Source organism: Peromyscus californicus, unplaced genomic scaffold (assembly GCF_007827085.1).
Source record: "Peromyscus californicus insignis strain IS unplaced genomic scaffold, ASM782708v3 Scaffold_4__1_contigs__length_199733344, whole genome shotgun sequence".
Lineage (NCBI taxonomy): Eukaryota > Metazoa > Chordata > Mammalia > Rodentia > Cricetidae > Peromyscus > Peromyscus californicus.
Window position 1 is genome coordinate 153,756,738 of NW_026294562.1, and position 15,733 is coordinate 153,772,470.

General features: G+C 37.3%; 1 pseudogene; it reads left to right on the top strand.

The window, feature by feature from the left end:
* Positions 1–5,375: 5,375 nt before the first annotated feature.
* On the top strand, positions 5,376–13,503 carry LOC128123987 (glyceraldehyde-3-phosphate dehydrogenase-like; annotated as a pseudogene).
* The last annotated feature ends 2,230 nt before the right edge of the window (positions 13,504–15,733 follow it).

Below are 15,733 nucleotides of genomic sequence, written 5' to 3' on the forward strand. Positions count from 1 at the left end.
TTTATCTTTGTTTAGGGGGTTGGTTACAAATTGTTATTGGTCATAGTCAATCTCTTTCTAAAAGAAGAAAGGGGGTTATATTATAAAAATGATGGGGAAAGGGGATAGATTATTAAATCTACTTTAATCCAAAAATAAAAAACTGTTAATCTTACATATTTTGCATCAGTATGGATTTTAGTTTATTGATACAAATTTTGTTATACTGTATGTATATTTCTACTCTTGTTTAGGGTATTATGTTTATGTAGGTCATTTAATAATGAAATCTGTAATTAAGAAATACCAATTAATAGTCATCTATAATCGCAAAACCTATGGTCATGTTAGGTATGTTTTCAAGGTCATACAGAGATATATTTCAGATAGGCAATCTTCAAACACTTCAAAGACCTATAGAATGTGGCATTTAAAATGTTTAAAGGACTTAGACTTTTCTTGACAGTGAGACACATCTGCTCCTAGCATCACCAATTACTTCAAAGAGGATGATGGGCATCAAAGAAACTCCACATTTGGAGTTTGTTTTCCTTATGGCAAAAGCTAGCCATGTAGACAAAGAAAGTGCCCTTGCCTCAACTGCTGACACTATGCGGTACAAATTGGACAAGCAGGACACAAAAGAAAGAACTTTGCCAAGACAAGGTTGGACAGTCCTTCAAAAATCTTGCTTCACAGATAAGTCTGTCAGATATGCTAGGCCTTTAGGCTGAAGATGGATGCCCCAACATTGCAGAGGAAATCTGGTTGACTGTTTAAGCAGTATGATGTCCCTGTTATTAGGTAACATTACATCTTTCTGGAGTCTTTGATGGAGTTGAAAACTAGATAGTTATAGTTATATTTCTCCTTGCTTATTATAAAAGATAAATTACATATAAAACTTCAGACTTACAAAAATAGGTTAAATGGTAGACTGTTTTCTAATTTTGCCAAATATAAATAGACTAGACATTGTAACTGTAATACTTGCTTGATAACTGTTTTGTTATATGTAACTTTACTATGTCAAAGTTAAAACCTTCCTTTTTGATTAGACAGAAAAGAGCTGTCTCTCTGTACTTTAGGAGTATGTGTTGCTCTGATTGGTTGATAAATAAAGCTACATTGTCTATGGCAGGCCAAGATGGAGCCAGGCAGGAAAATCCAAGAGAGATAGTGAAAGGAAAAAGGAGAGTAAGGGAGATGCCAAACCACTGTCCAAGGAGCAATAGGACACATGTAAAGGCACAGATGTGGCAATATGCAGATTAATAGAAATGAGTTAATTTAAGATGAAAGAGCTAGCTAAGAAGAAGCCTGCCATAGGCCATACAGTTGGTAATTAATATAGGCCTCGGGGTGATTATTTTATAAGCAGCTGTGGGACCTTAGAGCAGGGCAGGACACAGAAAAATTTCAAGCTATGATGGTCTGTGACTCAAGTATGTGATGTCTTCATCAATAGGGTCTCAGCATCAAGATCTAGAGAGTGAATAAGGGCATTGACAATAACCTGTAGTGTTTGGGGCTTGGGAGATTATAGAACCCCACTGATTAACAACTTAAAAAAGGGTAACCTATACCTAGCACTGGGCATTATATTTGACAGCGTATATTGTCTAGGGAGATACTGTTTCTTCCATTGCAGAGCAACTCCATTTATAAATGTGTATGTGTGTGTGTATTTTATTTATTAGAAATATATATTTATTTTATAAATATTTATATTTTTATAAATATATTATATATATGCAAGGATGTGACTATGGTAGTGTGTTTCCATGTGCCTTTTTGAAAGGTGTTTAATGTTAGGTACCCTTCCCAGTTCCCCTGTCTCTACCCCACCCTCCCATCGTCTATCCAATTCCAACTTTCTGTCCCATTATTCTCCTTCCCACTTCATAACACCTGCTCTTGAATTCTCCTGCCCCATACCTGCACAGCCCCTTACCAGTTTTCTGCATTATATAGATACTCAAATTTAAAGAAATGTATCTAAAGGATCAAATGTGTTATCTACATACACAACAGGAAATGTGACATTGACATTTTTTGATGGGGATTTCTGCTTTGGAAGGGTCGTTTTCAACTCCATTCATTTACCTGAAATTTTTATATCTTTATTAACAACATTTTCATCATTCATTCATCAAGAGATTGATATCTAGGCTTCTACTATTTCCTGGAAATTGTGAAGAGAACAACAATAGATATCAATGAGCAACTCTCTCTGAAGTAGGATACAGAGTTTCGAGTATGCCTAAGACTGGTATATCTCTATTTCTGTGTTTGTATTTATGTATACAGCAAAATTTAAAACATGGATGAGCTTCCACTTCACATGAGTTACAAAATTTATTCTTCAGGTAAAAATTAACTACAAATTTTTATATATGTGATGTAGAGGGTAGATTAAGGTAACATGTTATAAGATATCTCAGATTTTAATTCTGTGTGTCACTTTCACCTGGTTATTGTTTAGCATTAATACATCATTGTGTTAGTTTATGATGCAAGTTTTCTCATTCTAGCCAAGTTTCTTACAAGTAGAAGAAATATGCTTTACACTAACTCAAGGTTAATAATGAATTTTACTTTAAGCATCCTGATGCATGTGTAAGAGAATAATTCCTACCAAGTTTAGAAATTATAGAGTCATGTGAACCCCCACACTGATATAATACATTAACAGAAAGTGTACTTGATGTTGGTGAAACAAAATTACCTATACTGTAGATCCCACTGAGACTGCATCGTTTTGAACATCTCATGTGTTACTGGGTTCTGGACAGGACCAAGGCTAGATATTGGAGCATGTGCAGAGGAAAGATCCTGTCTCCATACAAGAAACAATGAAACCCAAGTAAGTTCAGGCATACTCCTTTTATGAAAACTCTCAAACACCATGATAGGTCACATGTGAACCCAGGACCAAGTCCCCTAAGGACCAGCCTTTAGGATTCACCCCTTGAAAGTCCCACAGACCCTTCTAAAGCTATCATCCTTGCTGAACAAGTGTCCACTACATGGTGGACATAGTTAAGCCACATCCAATGAACAACATTCTTCCCATGGCCTCCAATGTACTTGTCCCTCTTGTCTTCCAAATTAAATAATATTTTTAAAAAAACTAAGAATGAACCAAAGGTGCCTGTGATTAGAAGAATATAAAGTTTATTCATAGAAGAAAATACTTAAAAATTCCAAGCATTTACACTCTAAGAACTTAAAGATTAACAAATTTATGAAATAGGTTATATGAACTGGTACACATGCTGAAATCTGCATTTCACGAGACATGTGGACCAACACAATTCTTTTTCCTGATGAAATAAAATAAAAGTAAAATTTCTGTTCATAGGTGCTAGTGTTAATCCCAAAGATGGGAGAAGACCACTGACCCAAATAATTGTGGCCAAAATAATTAAACAAAGCAATTCATTAAAGCAAGGATTTTGATTCATGTACAAGAGCTGCTGCCCCCTAAGATGGGGCTTAAGAATTCAGCATTGGATGTGAGGAAGGCAAGTTTTTATACATCTCATGTGTAGGGGGTTTCCAAATGGGGGAATAGGCAGGATTACAGGATCAAAACAGAGCATGTGGTCAAAACAAGGTAATCACAACAGGTAGTCATAACAAGGTAATCATAGGTGGTCACGTGACCTTTTGAAACAGAGTTCCAAGATGGTTATTAACAAGTTTTTGAAACAAAGACACAATTACCATTCCTGGAACAGGCAGTACAGAACCATTTCTACTTATGGTTTCGGATGAGACATAATCCAATCTTTGAAAAGCAGAGGTTTAATCATAAACAGAACTGAACCTAGTTTGTCTTTATCAGTTGACTTTGAAGATTAAGACAGAGGCAAGCTGGTTCACTAGTAATAAAAATGTGAATATGGATGAGAATTGGAACTTAGGATACCTGCAGAGGATTCAGAGGACTGTCAGCTTGAATGTCCCTGAGAAGAAAACCACACTGAGAGCATCACTGCTGTGGAAAAAGTATCAAGAGTGACACACCGTCACCATGCAGAACCCTGCAAGTCTCCATGGTCTACTTTTGCTTCAGTTATACAGTCAAAAAACTCATCATTTATTTTTGATGTTGCTAGTTGTGGTGGGGATTGGCCCTTAATGGAGAGAACAAAAATATTTACAGGTAGGTAGATCAGTTAGGATGGGACGGTAGAGGCTGATATTTGAGGCATGATATGATTATGATTCAGTAATGCACTCACACAACACAAGCTGATGCTACTTGATGTTACAACCTATTATGGGAGTTGGTCCATAATAGAGGGAAGAGTAATTATTTGGACACAGGTAGACATAAAAGGATTGGATAGGAGAGGTTGATAAGATAGTGGAAATGGGGCAGATGCTAAGAAACATCTTAGTGGGCATCTGGACTCAAAGATTTCCAGTGTGTAACTTGTTCCCAGTATAAATACTGGAAGTCACAAGGTCTGCTCATCATTTTTATAAGACTCACCTAGGTCAGAAACATTTACCCAGCTCCCAAAGGCAAATTCCAATTCCAAACAAGGAAGCAGATTCTAGAACCAATCTGTGAAAGGGCCTTCTTCAGCTCTTCATCTCTAGACCTGAAAATGGAAGTAAGGTAAGGATATATTCCAAGAATGTTCAGAGAGTTACTGTCTTGGAGTTTTCTTTATATCAATATTCCTGTGTTACTACCACAAAATGCAGTATGTAGGGTCCAGAGCTTCCTCCTGGGAAGGCTTAAGACAGAAGCTTACTTTTGAAGCAAGGATATGGCCTGTCTTAAAGCGACTTTTCTTACTTCCCGAAATCATATTCATGTCTGTTGTTTCTTAAAAGAGGAAGGTTATATGAATATTTTGTTTCCCAGTGCAAAACCTGGTGCAACAGGTTCATTGTTTGATGTTTCTCAAAGCTGATCTCTAATGCTTGTATGTTGCATTCAAGAAAAAACTGATGGTTAGAATTTGAATAACCAATGAATGCTACAGGAAGTGTTTATTTACAAAGACCACAGGTCTTAGGGACAGTGGAAAAACAGAGAATAATGATAAAGCAAGAGAGTGAAGGAAGTTGTCCACTGCTTAGCTCTAATAATCACCAGAAGGAATTGGTACTGGAGAAGGAGAGAGGGCGTGAGGGAGGGGGAACAGAGGTCTTAGTTACAGGTCAGTAGTAGGAGTGGAAAACTAGATGCACGGAGAAGCACTGCTGTTGTCAACACACAGCTGACCAAGAGAAGGATAGAAAATACAAGTCTCAAGCATCTTGCCTTTTACACTCTTATGTCCTTGGAAATGTCACCATCTGCCTCAAACAAAAAGAAAGTTAGAGAAAAGGACAGCTCTTAGGGGTGAGACAAGGCACTTCTCTGAGATGTCATGGAGCAGCAAGGTAAATGGAAGGAAAAACTTTGTCACTTGCAAGTCTTCTTCCACCATGAGGCTTTTGTCATCAGTGAAAACTCTCCATCTTCTACCATCTTCTAGAAACATCTATGGAGAAGGCTCCTCTGATGTTAGGTTTTTCTTTCTCATTTACTGCACTCCACTTAGCAGTCCTCCATTAGACATGCCTGTTTCAGGTCCCTCTCTGCAGCAGCACTCAGACCTCATCTCTCCTTCCTTCTTCCTCCTTCCTCTGCTGTGTGTCATGTCAGAACCACATCCATCCACAGACTGTGCACCTAAGTGTGTCCTGCTGCTCTACTAAGCTGTGTTGGGCCTTTACTTCAATGTCTTGCCCATGAACAGTGTCAGTGATTTGTCTGTGCTTGAATAATTGTGAATACGCTCAGGGCTCAAGACAAAAAGAGTTAGGAAAGCTGAAAATTTCTTCATCACTTTGTCAGTGCTGGTCAATGACCATTGTTGCATTTGTCTTTTTTACTTATACATGATTCACCATCTGATGTTGTAAACATTTCCATGTGTGCATTCATTCATGAATAAACAAAGGCAAGGTCTCACACAATCTGAGATGGGGATATAAATACATCCCATCTTCACTGTCTGATACACTGAGGCATTTCTAGGATATATGGTTTGTAAATAAAGATAAAGAGAATTTTTACCTCTTAAATTTTAAATTTGTATGCTTTTCTTTCTCTTGACTTATTACTTTTATGAAAATTTCAAGCACAATGTTGAATATAACAAGACTAGCAGCCGTACGTGTTTCATATTTATTAAACAATTTTGTGTTTGCCCAATTCAGAGAGCCTTTGGCTATCTCTGTGCTGCATTGCTTTCACCATGTTAGGCTCCCCTATTTCTTTTCCAAGTTTCTTGACAGATCATCACTCTGGGTGTCATTTAATTTTGTCACTTCATTTGCTACATATTTTGAAATGATCAATTTTCCTTCATATTTATGCTCATTACATTAATTAATTAATTTATTTAGCCATGTTTAACCACCCTTGCATTTTGGAATAAAATTGACTAAATCATTGTGAATACTATTGATATTTTATTGTCATTTTTTTCTGTATTATACATAAAACAATTCATTGTGATCATATTCACCCACTGTCACCCTCTCTAAGCAATGATCAAATCTGTTGACATTCTTCTTCCTCCCAACCAGTCTATTTTCTACTTTCATATCATTTTTTAAAATTTATTTACTTATTATGTATAGAATTCTGCCTGCATGTATGTTTGCACGCCAGAAGAGGACAACAGATCTCATTATAGATGGATGTTAGCCACCATGCGGCTGCTAGGAATTGAACTGAGGACCTCTGGAAAAGCAGCCATTGCTCCTAACCACTGAGCCAACTATCTAGCCCTCATGTCACTTTTTTATGATCCACTGACTGTTCAATCTTTATGAAATTGTATGTTATTTTATTGTTTCTTTTGTTGACCATTTATTTTATGTTTAACATAATTTATTGATTGTATCTTCAGGAATTTCACATTATACACCCTAATTTACTCACATATCTTTGGGTCGGCTGCTTACCTAGGACCAGTCTGACTATTTTAAGCTGTTCATACCCTAAGATTGTTCCATGGATAAAAACCTTGTGCTCCTATGGGGTGATCAAGGCTCCAAGAATGAATGATATGATCTTGGTGAACGCAACTGAGTTTGGTGGGTGATTTTCTTCAAAGCTCTTATGTGACATTAGTTTGTAAGGTCTTCTGGATGCTTTCCCTAAGCTTGGAGCTCTGCTTGACATTATCAGATGATTTCTCCTTTATGAAGGCCTCTGTCTAGAATAAGAAGTTATCCAGAAGGATCCTGTGATGCAAAGCTTTCTATGTGAGTACTGTTCAGGCTAAGCTACTGCAAGCACAGGAACAGCCCTCGTTCTGCACCCTTGGCCAATGAGGGAAAGAAAAACTTTCTTCTCTTCAATTGTCTGTGGCTTCAGGGGTGAGAAAAAGAAGCCTATTAAGGATGTCTGTATGGAGAAGTGGAATGGAAAGAAAGCTCTGAATGAAGCTACCTGCCCAGCTATGCTGTTCTCTGTTCCAGACTGTTTGCATCCATGTATAGATCTCAAAGCACTTCTCAGGGGTTGGGACACTATTCCCAAATGGAGGTACTCTCTAGTTTCCTCTGCAGCACAGCCCACACTTTTCATGCCAGAGACCTGTGCCTTTGCATGTAGGTACAAGTCACAACCAGAACAATATTTACTCAAAATTTTCAACTACCCTTGATCTTATGGTTCATTTGCTCATTTGTTATAGTTTGTAACTCTCCCCTGTAACCCCACAGAGAACAGGAAACTGATGATATAATCACAAACAGAAAAGTGCTTGATGTCCTCCAAGGCTTCGATGCCTTCTAGTTTTCAAATTTTAAAATGAAGACTCAGCCTTTCTAGCATAAGAAGTGTGACTGTTCGCACACAGGTCTTCATAAGAAGTTCCATTCCCTTCATGACTTTCACTCATGATTCCATTTTCCCCATTTGGTAGATCCCTTACACTGACTGAGGGCAGCTATGGCTTGTGCCAGGATCTCCCATATTCCTACACCGGAGAAGGAACCTCTGCCCTGGAACAGAAAGAAAGTTTCAGAATTCTGTCTCTTCCTGATACAGCATAAGATGCTTAGCAACTGTACTGGGACCACCAACTACCCCAGCATCACTAAAGGCATTGGTCTGCAGATAGACTGAATAGTACAAACTGTATTTAAGAGAAGTTTCTAGTACTCTGAGGGTTTGATACATTACTTAATCTTTGCAAGCCTGTTTTCCCCTCCTTATGAATCTGTGCCAGACATTCCCACATAGGCAGGTGGTCTTGACAGAAAGTTTCATGTGTTCATATCTCAATTTACTTTGAAGGAACACCAGTGGAACATTCTCAAGCATGGGTCCATCCATCCCAGCCTGGAGCACTGACAACACAACAATGAATGGAAGTTATTACACTGAAAACTCACTCTGTGTCACCATGGACAAAATCTTGAGTATTTTTACTGTCATCATTTGCATGGTTGGGCTGACAGGAAATGCCATAGTGCTGTGGCTTCAGGCCTTCCACATGCAACCGAATGAATTCTCTCTCTATATCCTCTACCTTGTTGGGGCTGACTTCTTCTACCTTGAAAAGTCCTTATCATCCTAAGCAATGAGAAGAATGAAAACTAAAACAACTTTTCATTTCATGGCACCTAGGCAGAATACTTAAAATGCTTATGAGATTCATAGATAAAAGACTGAACCTAGAAAATATTATCTTGAGTAAGGTAACATTTTCTGTAAAATAAATTTTCATTCTTAAATGCTGCTACATTTGACAATTTAAAGTATAATTAAGAAAACGTAATATGCGCATGTTAAAGAAATGCATAGTTCAATAAATTTGCTTGGATAAATATAACTACTTTACTCAAAACCAAATCAAGACACAAAATACTTCCTTGCCTCTGTGAGTTCCCTCTGTTCCTCCAGTCATAACTCTGTCTTGGAGGTCAGTACTGCCCATATTTGCAATTTAATGTAAATTTGAGGGTGCAAAATAAGAGTATATCATCATGTTGTGTGATACGTGATAAAATAGTTGTTAAAAGTGAACACACTAACATATAGATGTATTTACACCCAAATACATACATATATATATATATATATATATATGTACATATGTAAATTTCCTTTCTGTCAATATAGTAAGAGCTGCTTTATGAGAAAGTTCTAAATGCAATGCATTATTAACACATAGAGATCCTGTGTTGTAAATTATTTTTTTCATCTTATATATTTGTTACTTCATATTTTTACGTGTTTTTCCATTTTCTGTTACCACAAAAGTTTAGTAACCACCATCATATTATGCAGTCTGTCTGTATGTATTGACACTTTACAATAAATTACACATGTAAATGAGGTTTTAGAACAGTTTTCTCCTTATGTTGATCTTACTTCCACTTGAGTCAAATGGTAACTCCCTTTAAATTAAAACTCCATTAATATATGTATCTATTTTAGGAAGTAGTAGGTTTCAAAACAGTTTTCATAAGGCCTATAGTGTCATACTTAACCTTTCCCAAATTCCATCCTCTACCCTGCCTTCCTATTGAACTTGGGCTTTGAAACAGTGTTGGAAATGTAAGTATTTTGTGATGCTTGAAGATGGACTATCTGAGTTTTACATTATGAAATGTGCGTGACACTTCGGGATGCAGTGCGGAATGTCAAAAGTCTTCATAGACTTCTGCTTTAAGTATTTATTATTATTATTATTATTATTATTATTATTATTATTATTATCCAGCTAGTGGTTGATTATACAAACTTTAGTGCATAACTATTGGGCAGAACTCCACCCATATTTTATCCAAGGAAAAGAACTCTGCACTTTTGACAGTTGAGGAATAATGTGCTGTGTATCTGTCTCAATTTTACAATCCATTTATCTGTTGTATCATGGCTAGGTCTCCCATGTACTGAATCCTGTAACTAATGCCCCAAAAAACATACAACACTTTCTTTTACTAGCGAAAGATAGGTCTTTGTCAATTATTTTATTTTAATCTCATATGTCTTTATTTCATAGTGGGCTTCTGGCCACAATATGAATTTAGTGTGTTTTTTATTTCATTATACTTAAATTCAGTTCTCCAAGTCGCTCTGTTTCAATTATCATGTGATATGAAGAGAGGATAGAATATTGTGTCTGATGGTTTGAGTGCTTGATAAATAGCTTAATGGCTCTACAACTCTATATATAATATAATGGAGGTGGGGATGTATGGAAAGGGGGAAAGCTCACATGAAGACAGAAAACAAAATGTGGCAGGAAAAGACAAGAAATATGTATTGAAGGACACTTTTTCAGAGTCTATCACTTGAAAGAATTCATGGCAGGAACTCAAGTAAGAACTAAAATACTATGGGGTGGACACTGCTTGCTGGCTTCCCCCACTTGGCATCTCTGAGGCAATCGTTTAGATAACTTACTTATAGAGCTCCAGACCACTAGCAGAGAGAATGTCAAAACCAAAAGTAGGCTGAGTCACCCTACATCAATTAACAATTAAGATAATCCCTCAGAGATATCTTCATATGATAAACTAGGAAAGATTTTCAATTAGGACTTCTAAAGGGATCGTATTTGTATCAATATGCCAGTTTGATAACTAGGACATTCCATTTGTCAACTTACAACACAAACACTTCATTTAAAGCAATAATTTTTCTATTCCTTGTCCCTGAGCTCTCATTTTAACATCACCACATAAAATACAATCAAAATTTCAAAGTCCCATAATCTTGAAGTTTTTAAGCAATTAAAAATGGAGGGGGGAGAAAAAGGGAATCCGTGGCTGATATGTAGAACTGAATTGTATTGCAAAATAAAAAAAAAGAAAAAAAATTCAAGAACTTTTCTAAATCAAAAGTTCCTTAACTTGAAGCTCTTACAAAATAAAGAACAAACAATATGTGTCTTGCTCCAAAATGAAAGAAGTAAAGAATAGCAAAATAAATTAAAAAAATCTAGCAGTGTAAATGCAAATAATGTAGCTCCATATTCAGCATCTGGAATTCACTCAATGTATAGTTGTCTAGCTCCAAAAAAATTGTGCAGGCCCATTCTCCAGCTCTGCCATTTACAACAAACACAGTTTGTTTTGTATTCTCTATCAATTACAGCAAACACAGTTTGTCACATAGACTCAGGCTTTCTGCCCTCCACACCTGCCTTTGTCCTTGAAACCATCTGATGCCTGGCACTGTCATTTCTGATATGCTAGGGAGCATGATGGAAGAGAAGTGCCTTAGTTAAGGTTTCTAGTTGCTGTGAAGAGTTACTATGACCATGGCAACTCTTATAAAGGAAAACATTTAATTGGAGCTACCTTACAGTTCAGAGGTTTAGTCTATTATCATCATGTTGGAGAACATGCTGGGAAACATGTTGCTGGGGAAGGAGCGGAGAGCTCTACATCTTGACCCACAGGCAAAAGGAAGTGAACTGTGTGTCCCACATTGAGCATAACTTGAGCACATAAGTCCTCAAAGCCCACCTCCACAGTGACACACTTCCTCCACCATGGCCACACTTACTGTAACAAGGCTATACCTCCTAACACTGCAACTCTCTATAGGCCAAGCATTCAAACACACAAGTCTGTGAGGGCCATACCTATTCGAACCACCAAAAGAGGGGTCAAAAACAACCACAATATTAGGAAGTCTGCTGTGAAGCTGGCTTTCCAAGAAATAAGTACATAAACAATACCAGAACAATGACAATATTAGTGGATATGATAACACAGAAGGTAAAAATTTCAAAGTTCCACCCCTAGACAAAGAAAGACAGACAACTAATAAGTTCTGGCAGGGGCAGAGTTAGCTTCTCACAGGGTTAAGCCCAGAGTGGTCAGCCCTTATTTTAGTTAGGGTTTCTATTGCTCTGAAGAGACAACATGATCACAGCAACTGTTATAAAGGAAATAATTTAATTGAGGATGGCTTATTGTCATCATGGCAGGAAACATGGCCACATGCTTGCACACTTGGTGATGGAGAAGGAGCTGAGAGTTCTACATCTGGATCAGCTGACAGCAGGAAGAAAGAATAACACTGAACCTGGATTGAGTTTCTGAAACCCCAAACTCTGACTCCAGTAACATACTTCTTCCAATAAGACCACACCTACTCCTACAAGGCCATACCTCCTAATAGTGACCCTCCCTATGAGCCTATAGTGACCATTTTAATTCAAACACCACATTATACCTTTTGGCCCCCATAGACTTGTGGCTATATCAGATACATTCAGTCCAACTTCAAATATCCCTGTAGTCTACCAATCTCAACCTTGTTTAAGAATCCAAAGTTCAAAGTCTCTTCGGAATCTCATTTAATCTCTCAACTATAACCTCTTGTAAAATCAAAATGAAAAAGCAGATCACATCCTTCCAACATATAATGGCACAAATAAACATTACTCTTCCAAAATGGAGGACAAGGATGATAGTGAGGAAACATTGTACCAAAACAAGAATGAAATCCACCTGAACAAACATTACTCTTCCAAAATGGAGGACAGGGATGATAGTGATGAAATACTGTACCAAAACAAGACTGAAAACCAGCTGAGAGAACTCCAAACTCTGCATCTCATTGTCTGATGTCAAAGAGCTCCTGAGAACTCCACCTCCTTTCAGCCAATTTGACAGCAATGCACTTCTTTCCCTTTGTTTGGGGTCCACTTCCTGTTAGCAGTCAAGGTTCAGAATAGAAAGCTTGTTATCAATGGGAAGTTCATCAGCATCTTCCAGGAGCAAGATCCCACCAACATCAAATGGGATGATGCTGGTACCAAGTATGTTGTGAAGTCTACTGGTGTTTTCACCAGTAGAGAGGCCTCAAGCCACTTTAAAATTAGGGACCCAAGGATGATCATCTCTGCCCTTTGTGCTGATTCTCCCATGTTTGTGATGGGTGTGGACCATGAGAAGTATGATGATTCATTCAAGATTGTCAGCAATGCTTCTTACACACTCAACTGCTTAGCCCCTCTATCCAAGGTCATCCATGTCAAATTTGACATTGTGGAAGAACTCAAAATGACAGCCCATGCCATCACTACCACCCAGAAAACTGTGGACGGCCCTTCTAGAAGCTGTGGTGTGATGGCCCAGAACATCATTCCTATATTCACTGTTGCTTCCAAGGCTGTGGCAAGGTCATCCCAGAGCCCAACCAGAAGCTCACCTGCATGGCCTTCTATGTTCCTATCCAAATCGATCTGACATATCACCTGGGGAAAGCTGCCAAGTATGATATGATGACATCAGGAAGATGGTGAAGTGGGCAACCAAGGGTCCACTAAAGGACATCACAGGCTATCCTGAGAACCAGATTGTCGCCTGCAACTTTGAAAGTGATACCTACTCTTGTTTCTTTGATGTGGGGCTGGCAGTGCTCTCAATGTCAATTTTGTGAGGTTTGTTTCTTGGTATGATAATGAATACTATAGCTACAGCAACAGGGCAGTGGATCTCATGGCCTACATGGCCTGCAAGAAGTAAGAAGCCCTGGACCACCTACCCCAGCAAGAACACAAGAGCAAGAAAGGTCCTGGACTGTAAAGGAGTCCCTGTCCCAGGTCAGGCCCCAACACTAAGCATCTCCCTCACAGTTCTCATTCCAGAACACCAGCAGGAAGGGAGGGGCTTAAGGATCCCTATTCTCTTGAATGCTGTTAACAAAGCTCACTACACCCAAAAGAATGTGTTTGTTACTATATTGTAAATAATTATGGAAAGTTGAATATGCCTAATTATCCAGGAATAAGAAAATAGATACCTAAATTTGAGGATATTCATTCAACAAAACATATAGCGCTATAAAACAATGAACTATATCTATATACCTCATTAGGAATAAAAACATAAATGTACTAATGAGCATGAAAAGGTATTATAGAACAAAAGAGATAATATAATATAAACATGTCACTTCTTTTTAATATTTTTTATTTAAAACAATTTTTAATTCTCTTTCTTGATTGCATCTTTGTGTGTTTTTGGTATCAGGGTAATGGTAGCTTCATAAAAATAGGTTGGTACTGTTCCTTCTGTTTCTATTATGTGGGATAATTTGAAGAGTACTTGTATTAACTCTTCTTTGAAATTCTGATAGAATTCTGCACTGAAACCATCTGATTCTGGGCTTTTTATGATTGGGAGACATTTAATGACTGTTTCTATTTCCTTGGGTGTTATAGGTCTATTTAAATTATTTTTCTGGTCTTGATTTAATCTTGGTATGTGATACCTATTCAGAAAAATGTTCATTTCTTTTAGATTACCCAATTTTGTGGACTACAGAAATCTAAAAACATTTCTTTTAGATTACACAATTTTGATGTATGACCTGATGATTCTCTGTATTTCCTCATTGATTGCTGTTATGTCTTCCTTTTCATTTCTGAGAGAATTACAGACTATTCCCCCTCAAGAACATTGATGCAAAAGTACTCAATAAAATACTGACAAACTGAATCCAAGAACACATCAAAAAATCTTATCTAACATGATCAAGTAGGCTTCATCCCAGAGATGCAAGAAGGGTTCAACATATGAAAATCTGTCAGTATAATACACCTTATAAACAAACTGAAAGAAAAAAACAACATGATCATCTTATTAGATGATGAAAAAGCCTTTGAAAAATCCAACACAGCTTCATGGTAAAGGTTTTGGAGAACTCACAAATACAAGGAACATACCTAAGCATAATAAAGGCAATTTACAGCAAGCAGACAGCGAGCATCAAATTAAATGGAGAGAAACTCAAAGCCATTCCTCTAAGATCAGGAACAGGAAAAGGCTGTACACTCTCCCTGTATGTATTCAATATAGTACTCGAAGTTCTAGCTAGAGCAATAAGACAACAAAAGGAAATAAAGGGAATACAAATTGGAAAGGAAGAAGTCAAACTTTTGCTATTTGCAGATGGTATGATAGTATACATAAGTGATCCCAAAAATTCTACTAGGGAACTCCTACAGCTGATAAACTCCTTCAGTAATGTGGCAGGATACAAGATTAACTCAAACAAATCAGTAGCCCTCCTGTACACGAATGATAAATGGGCTGAGAAAGAAATCAGAGAAACATCACCCTTTACACGAGCCATAAATAATATAAAATACTTTGGGGTATGTCTAACTAAGCAAGTGAAAATACCTGTATGGCAAGAACTTTAAGTCTCTGAAGAAAGAATTTGAAGAAGATATCAGAAAATAGAAAGATCTACATGCTCATGCATAGGTAGGATTAACATCGTAAAAATGGCAATCTTACCAAAAGCAATCTAGAGATTCAATGCAATCTCCATCAAAATACCAACACAATTTTTCTCAGACCTGGAAAAAATAATACTCAACTTCATATGGAAAACAAAAATCCCAGGATAGCTAAAAACAATCCTGTACGATAAAATCACCACTGGAGGCATCACCATCCCTGAACTTAAATTCTACTATAGAGCTATAGTAATAAAAACAGCTTGGTATTGGCTTAAAAACCAGCATGTGGACCAATGAATTGAACTGAAGATCTTGACATTAAAGCACACACCTATGAACACCTGATTTTTGACAAAGAAGCCAAAACTGTACAATGGAAAAAAGAAAGCATCTTCAACAAATGGTGCTGGTATAACTGAATATCAACATGTAGAAGATTGCAAATGGATCCATTCTTTTTTCAAGCACAAAAGCTCAAATCCAAGTGGATCAAAGACCACAATATA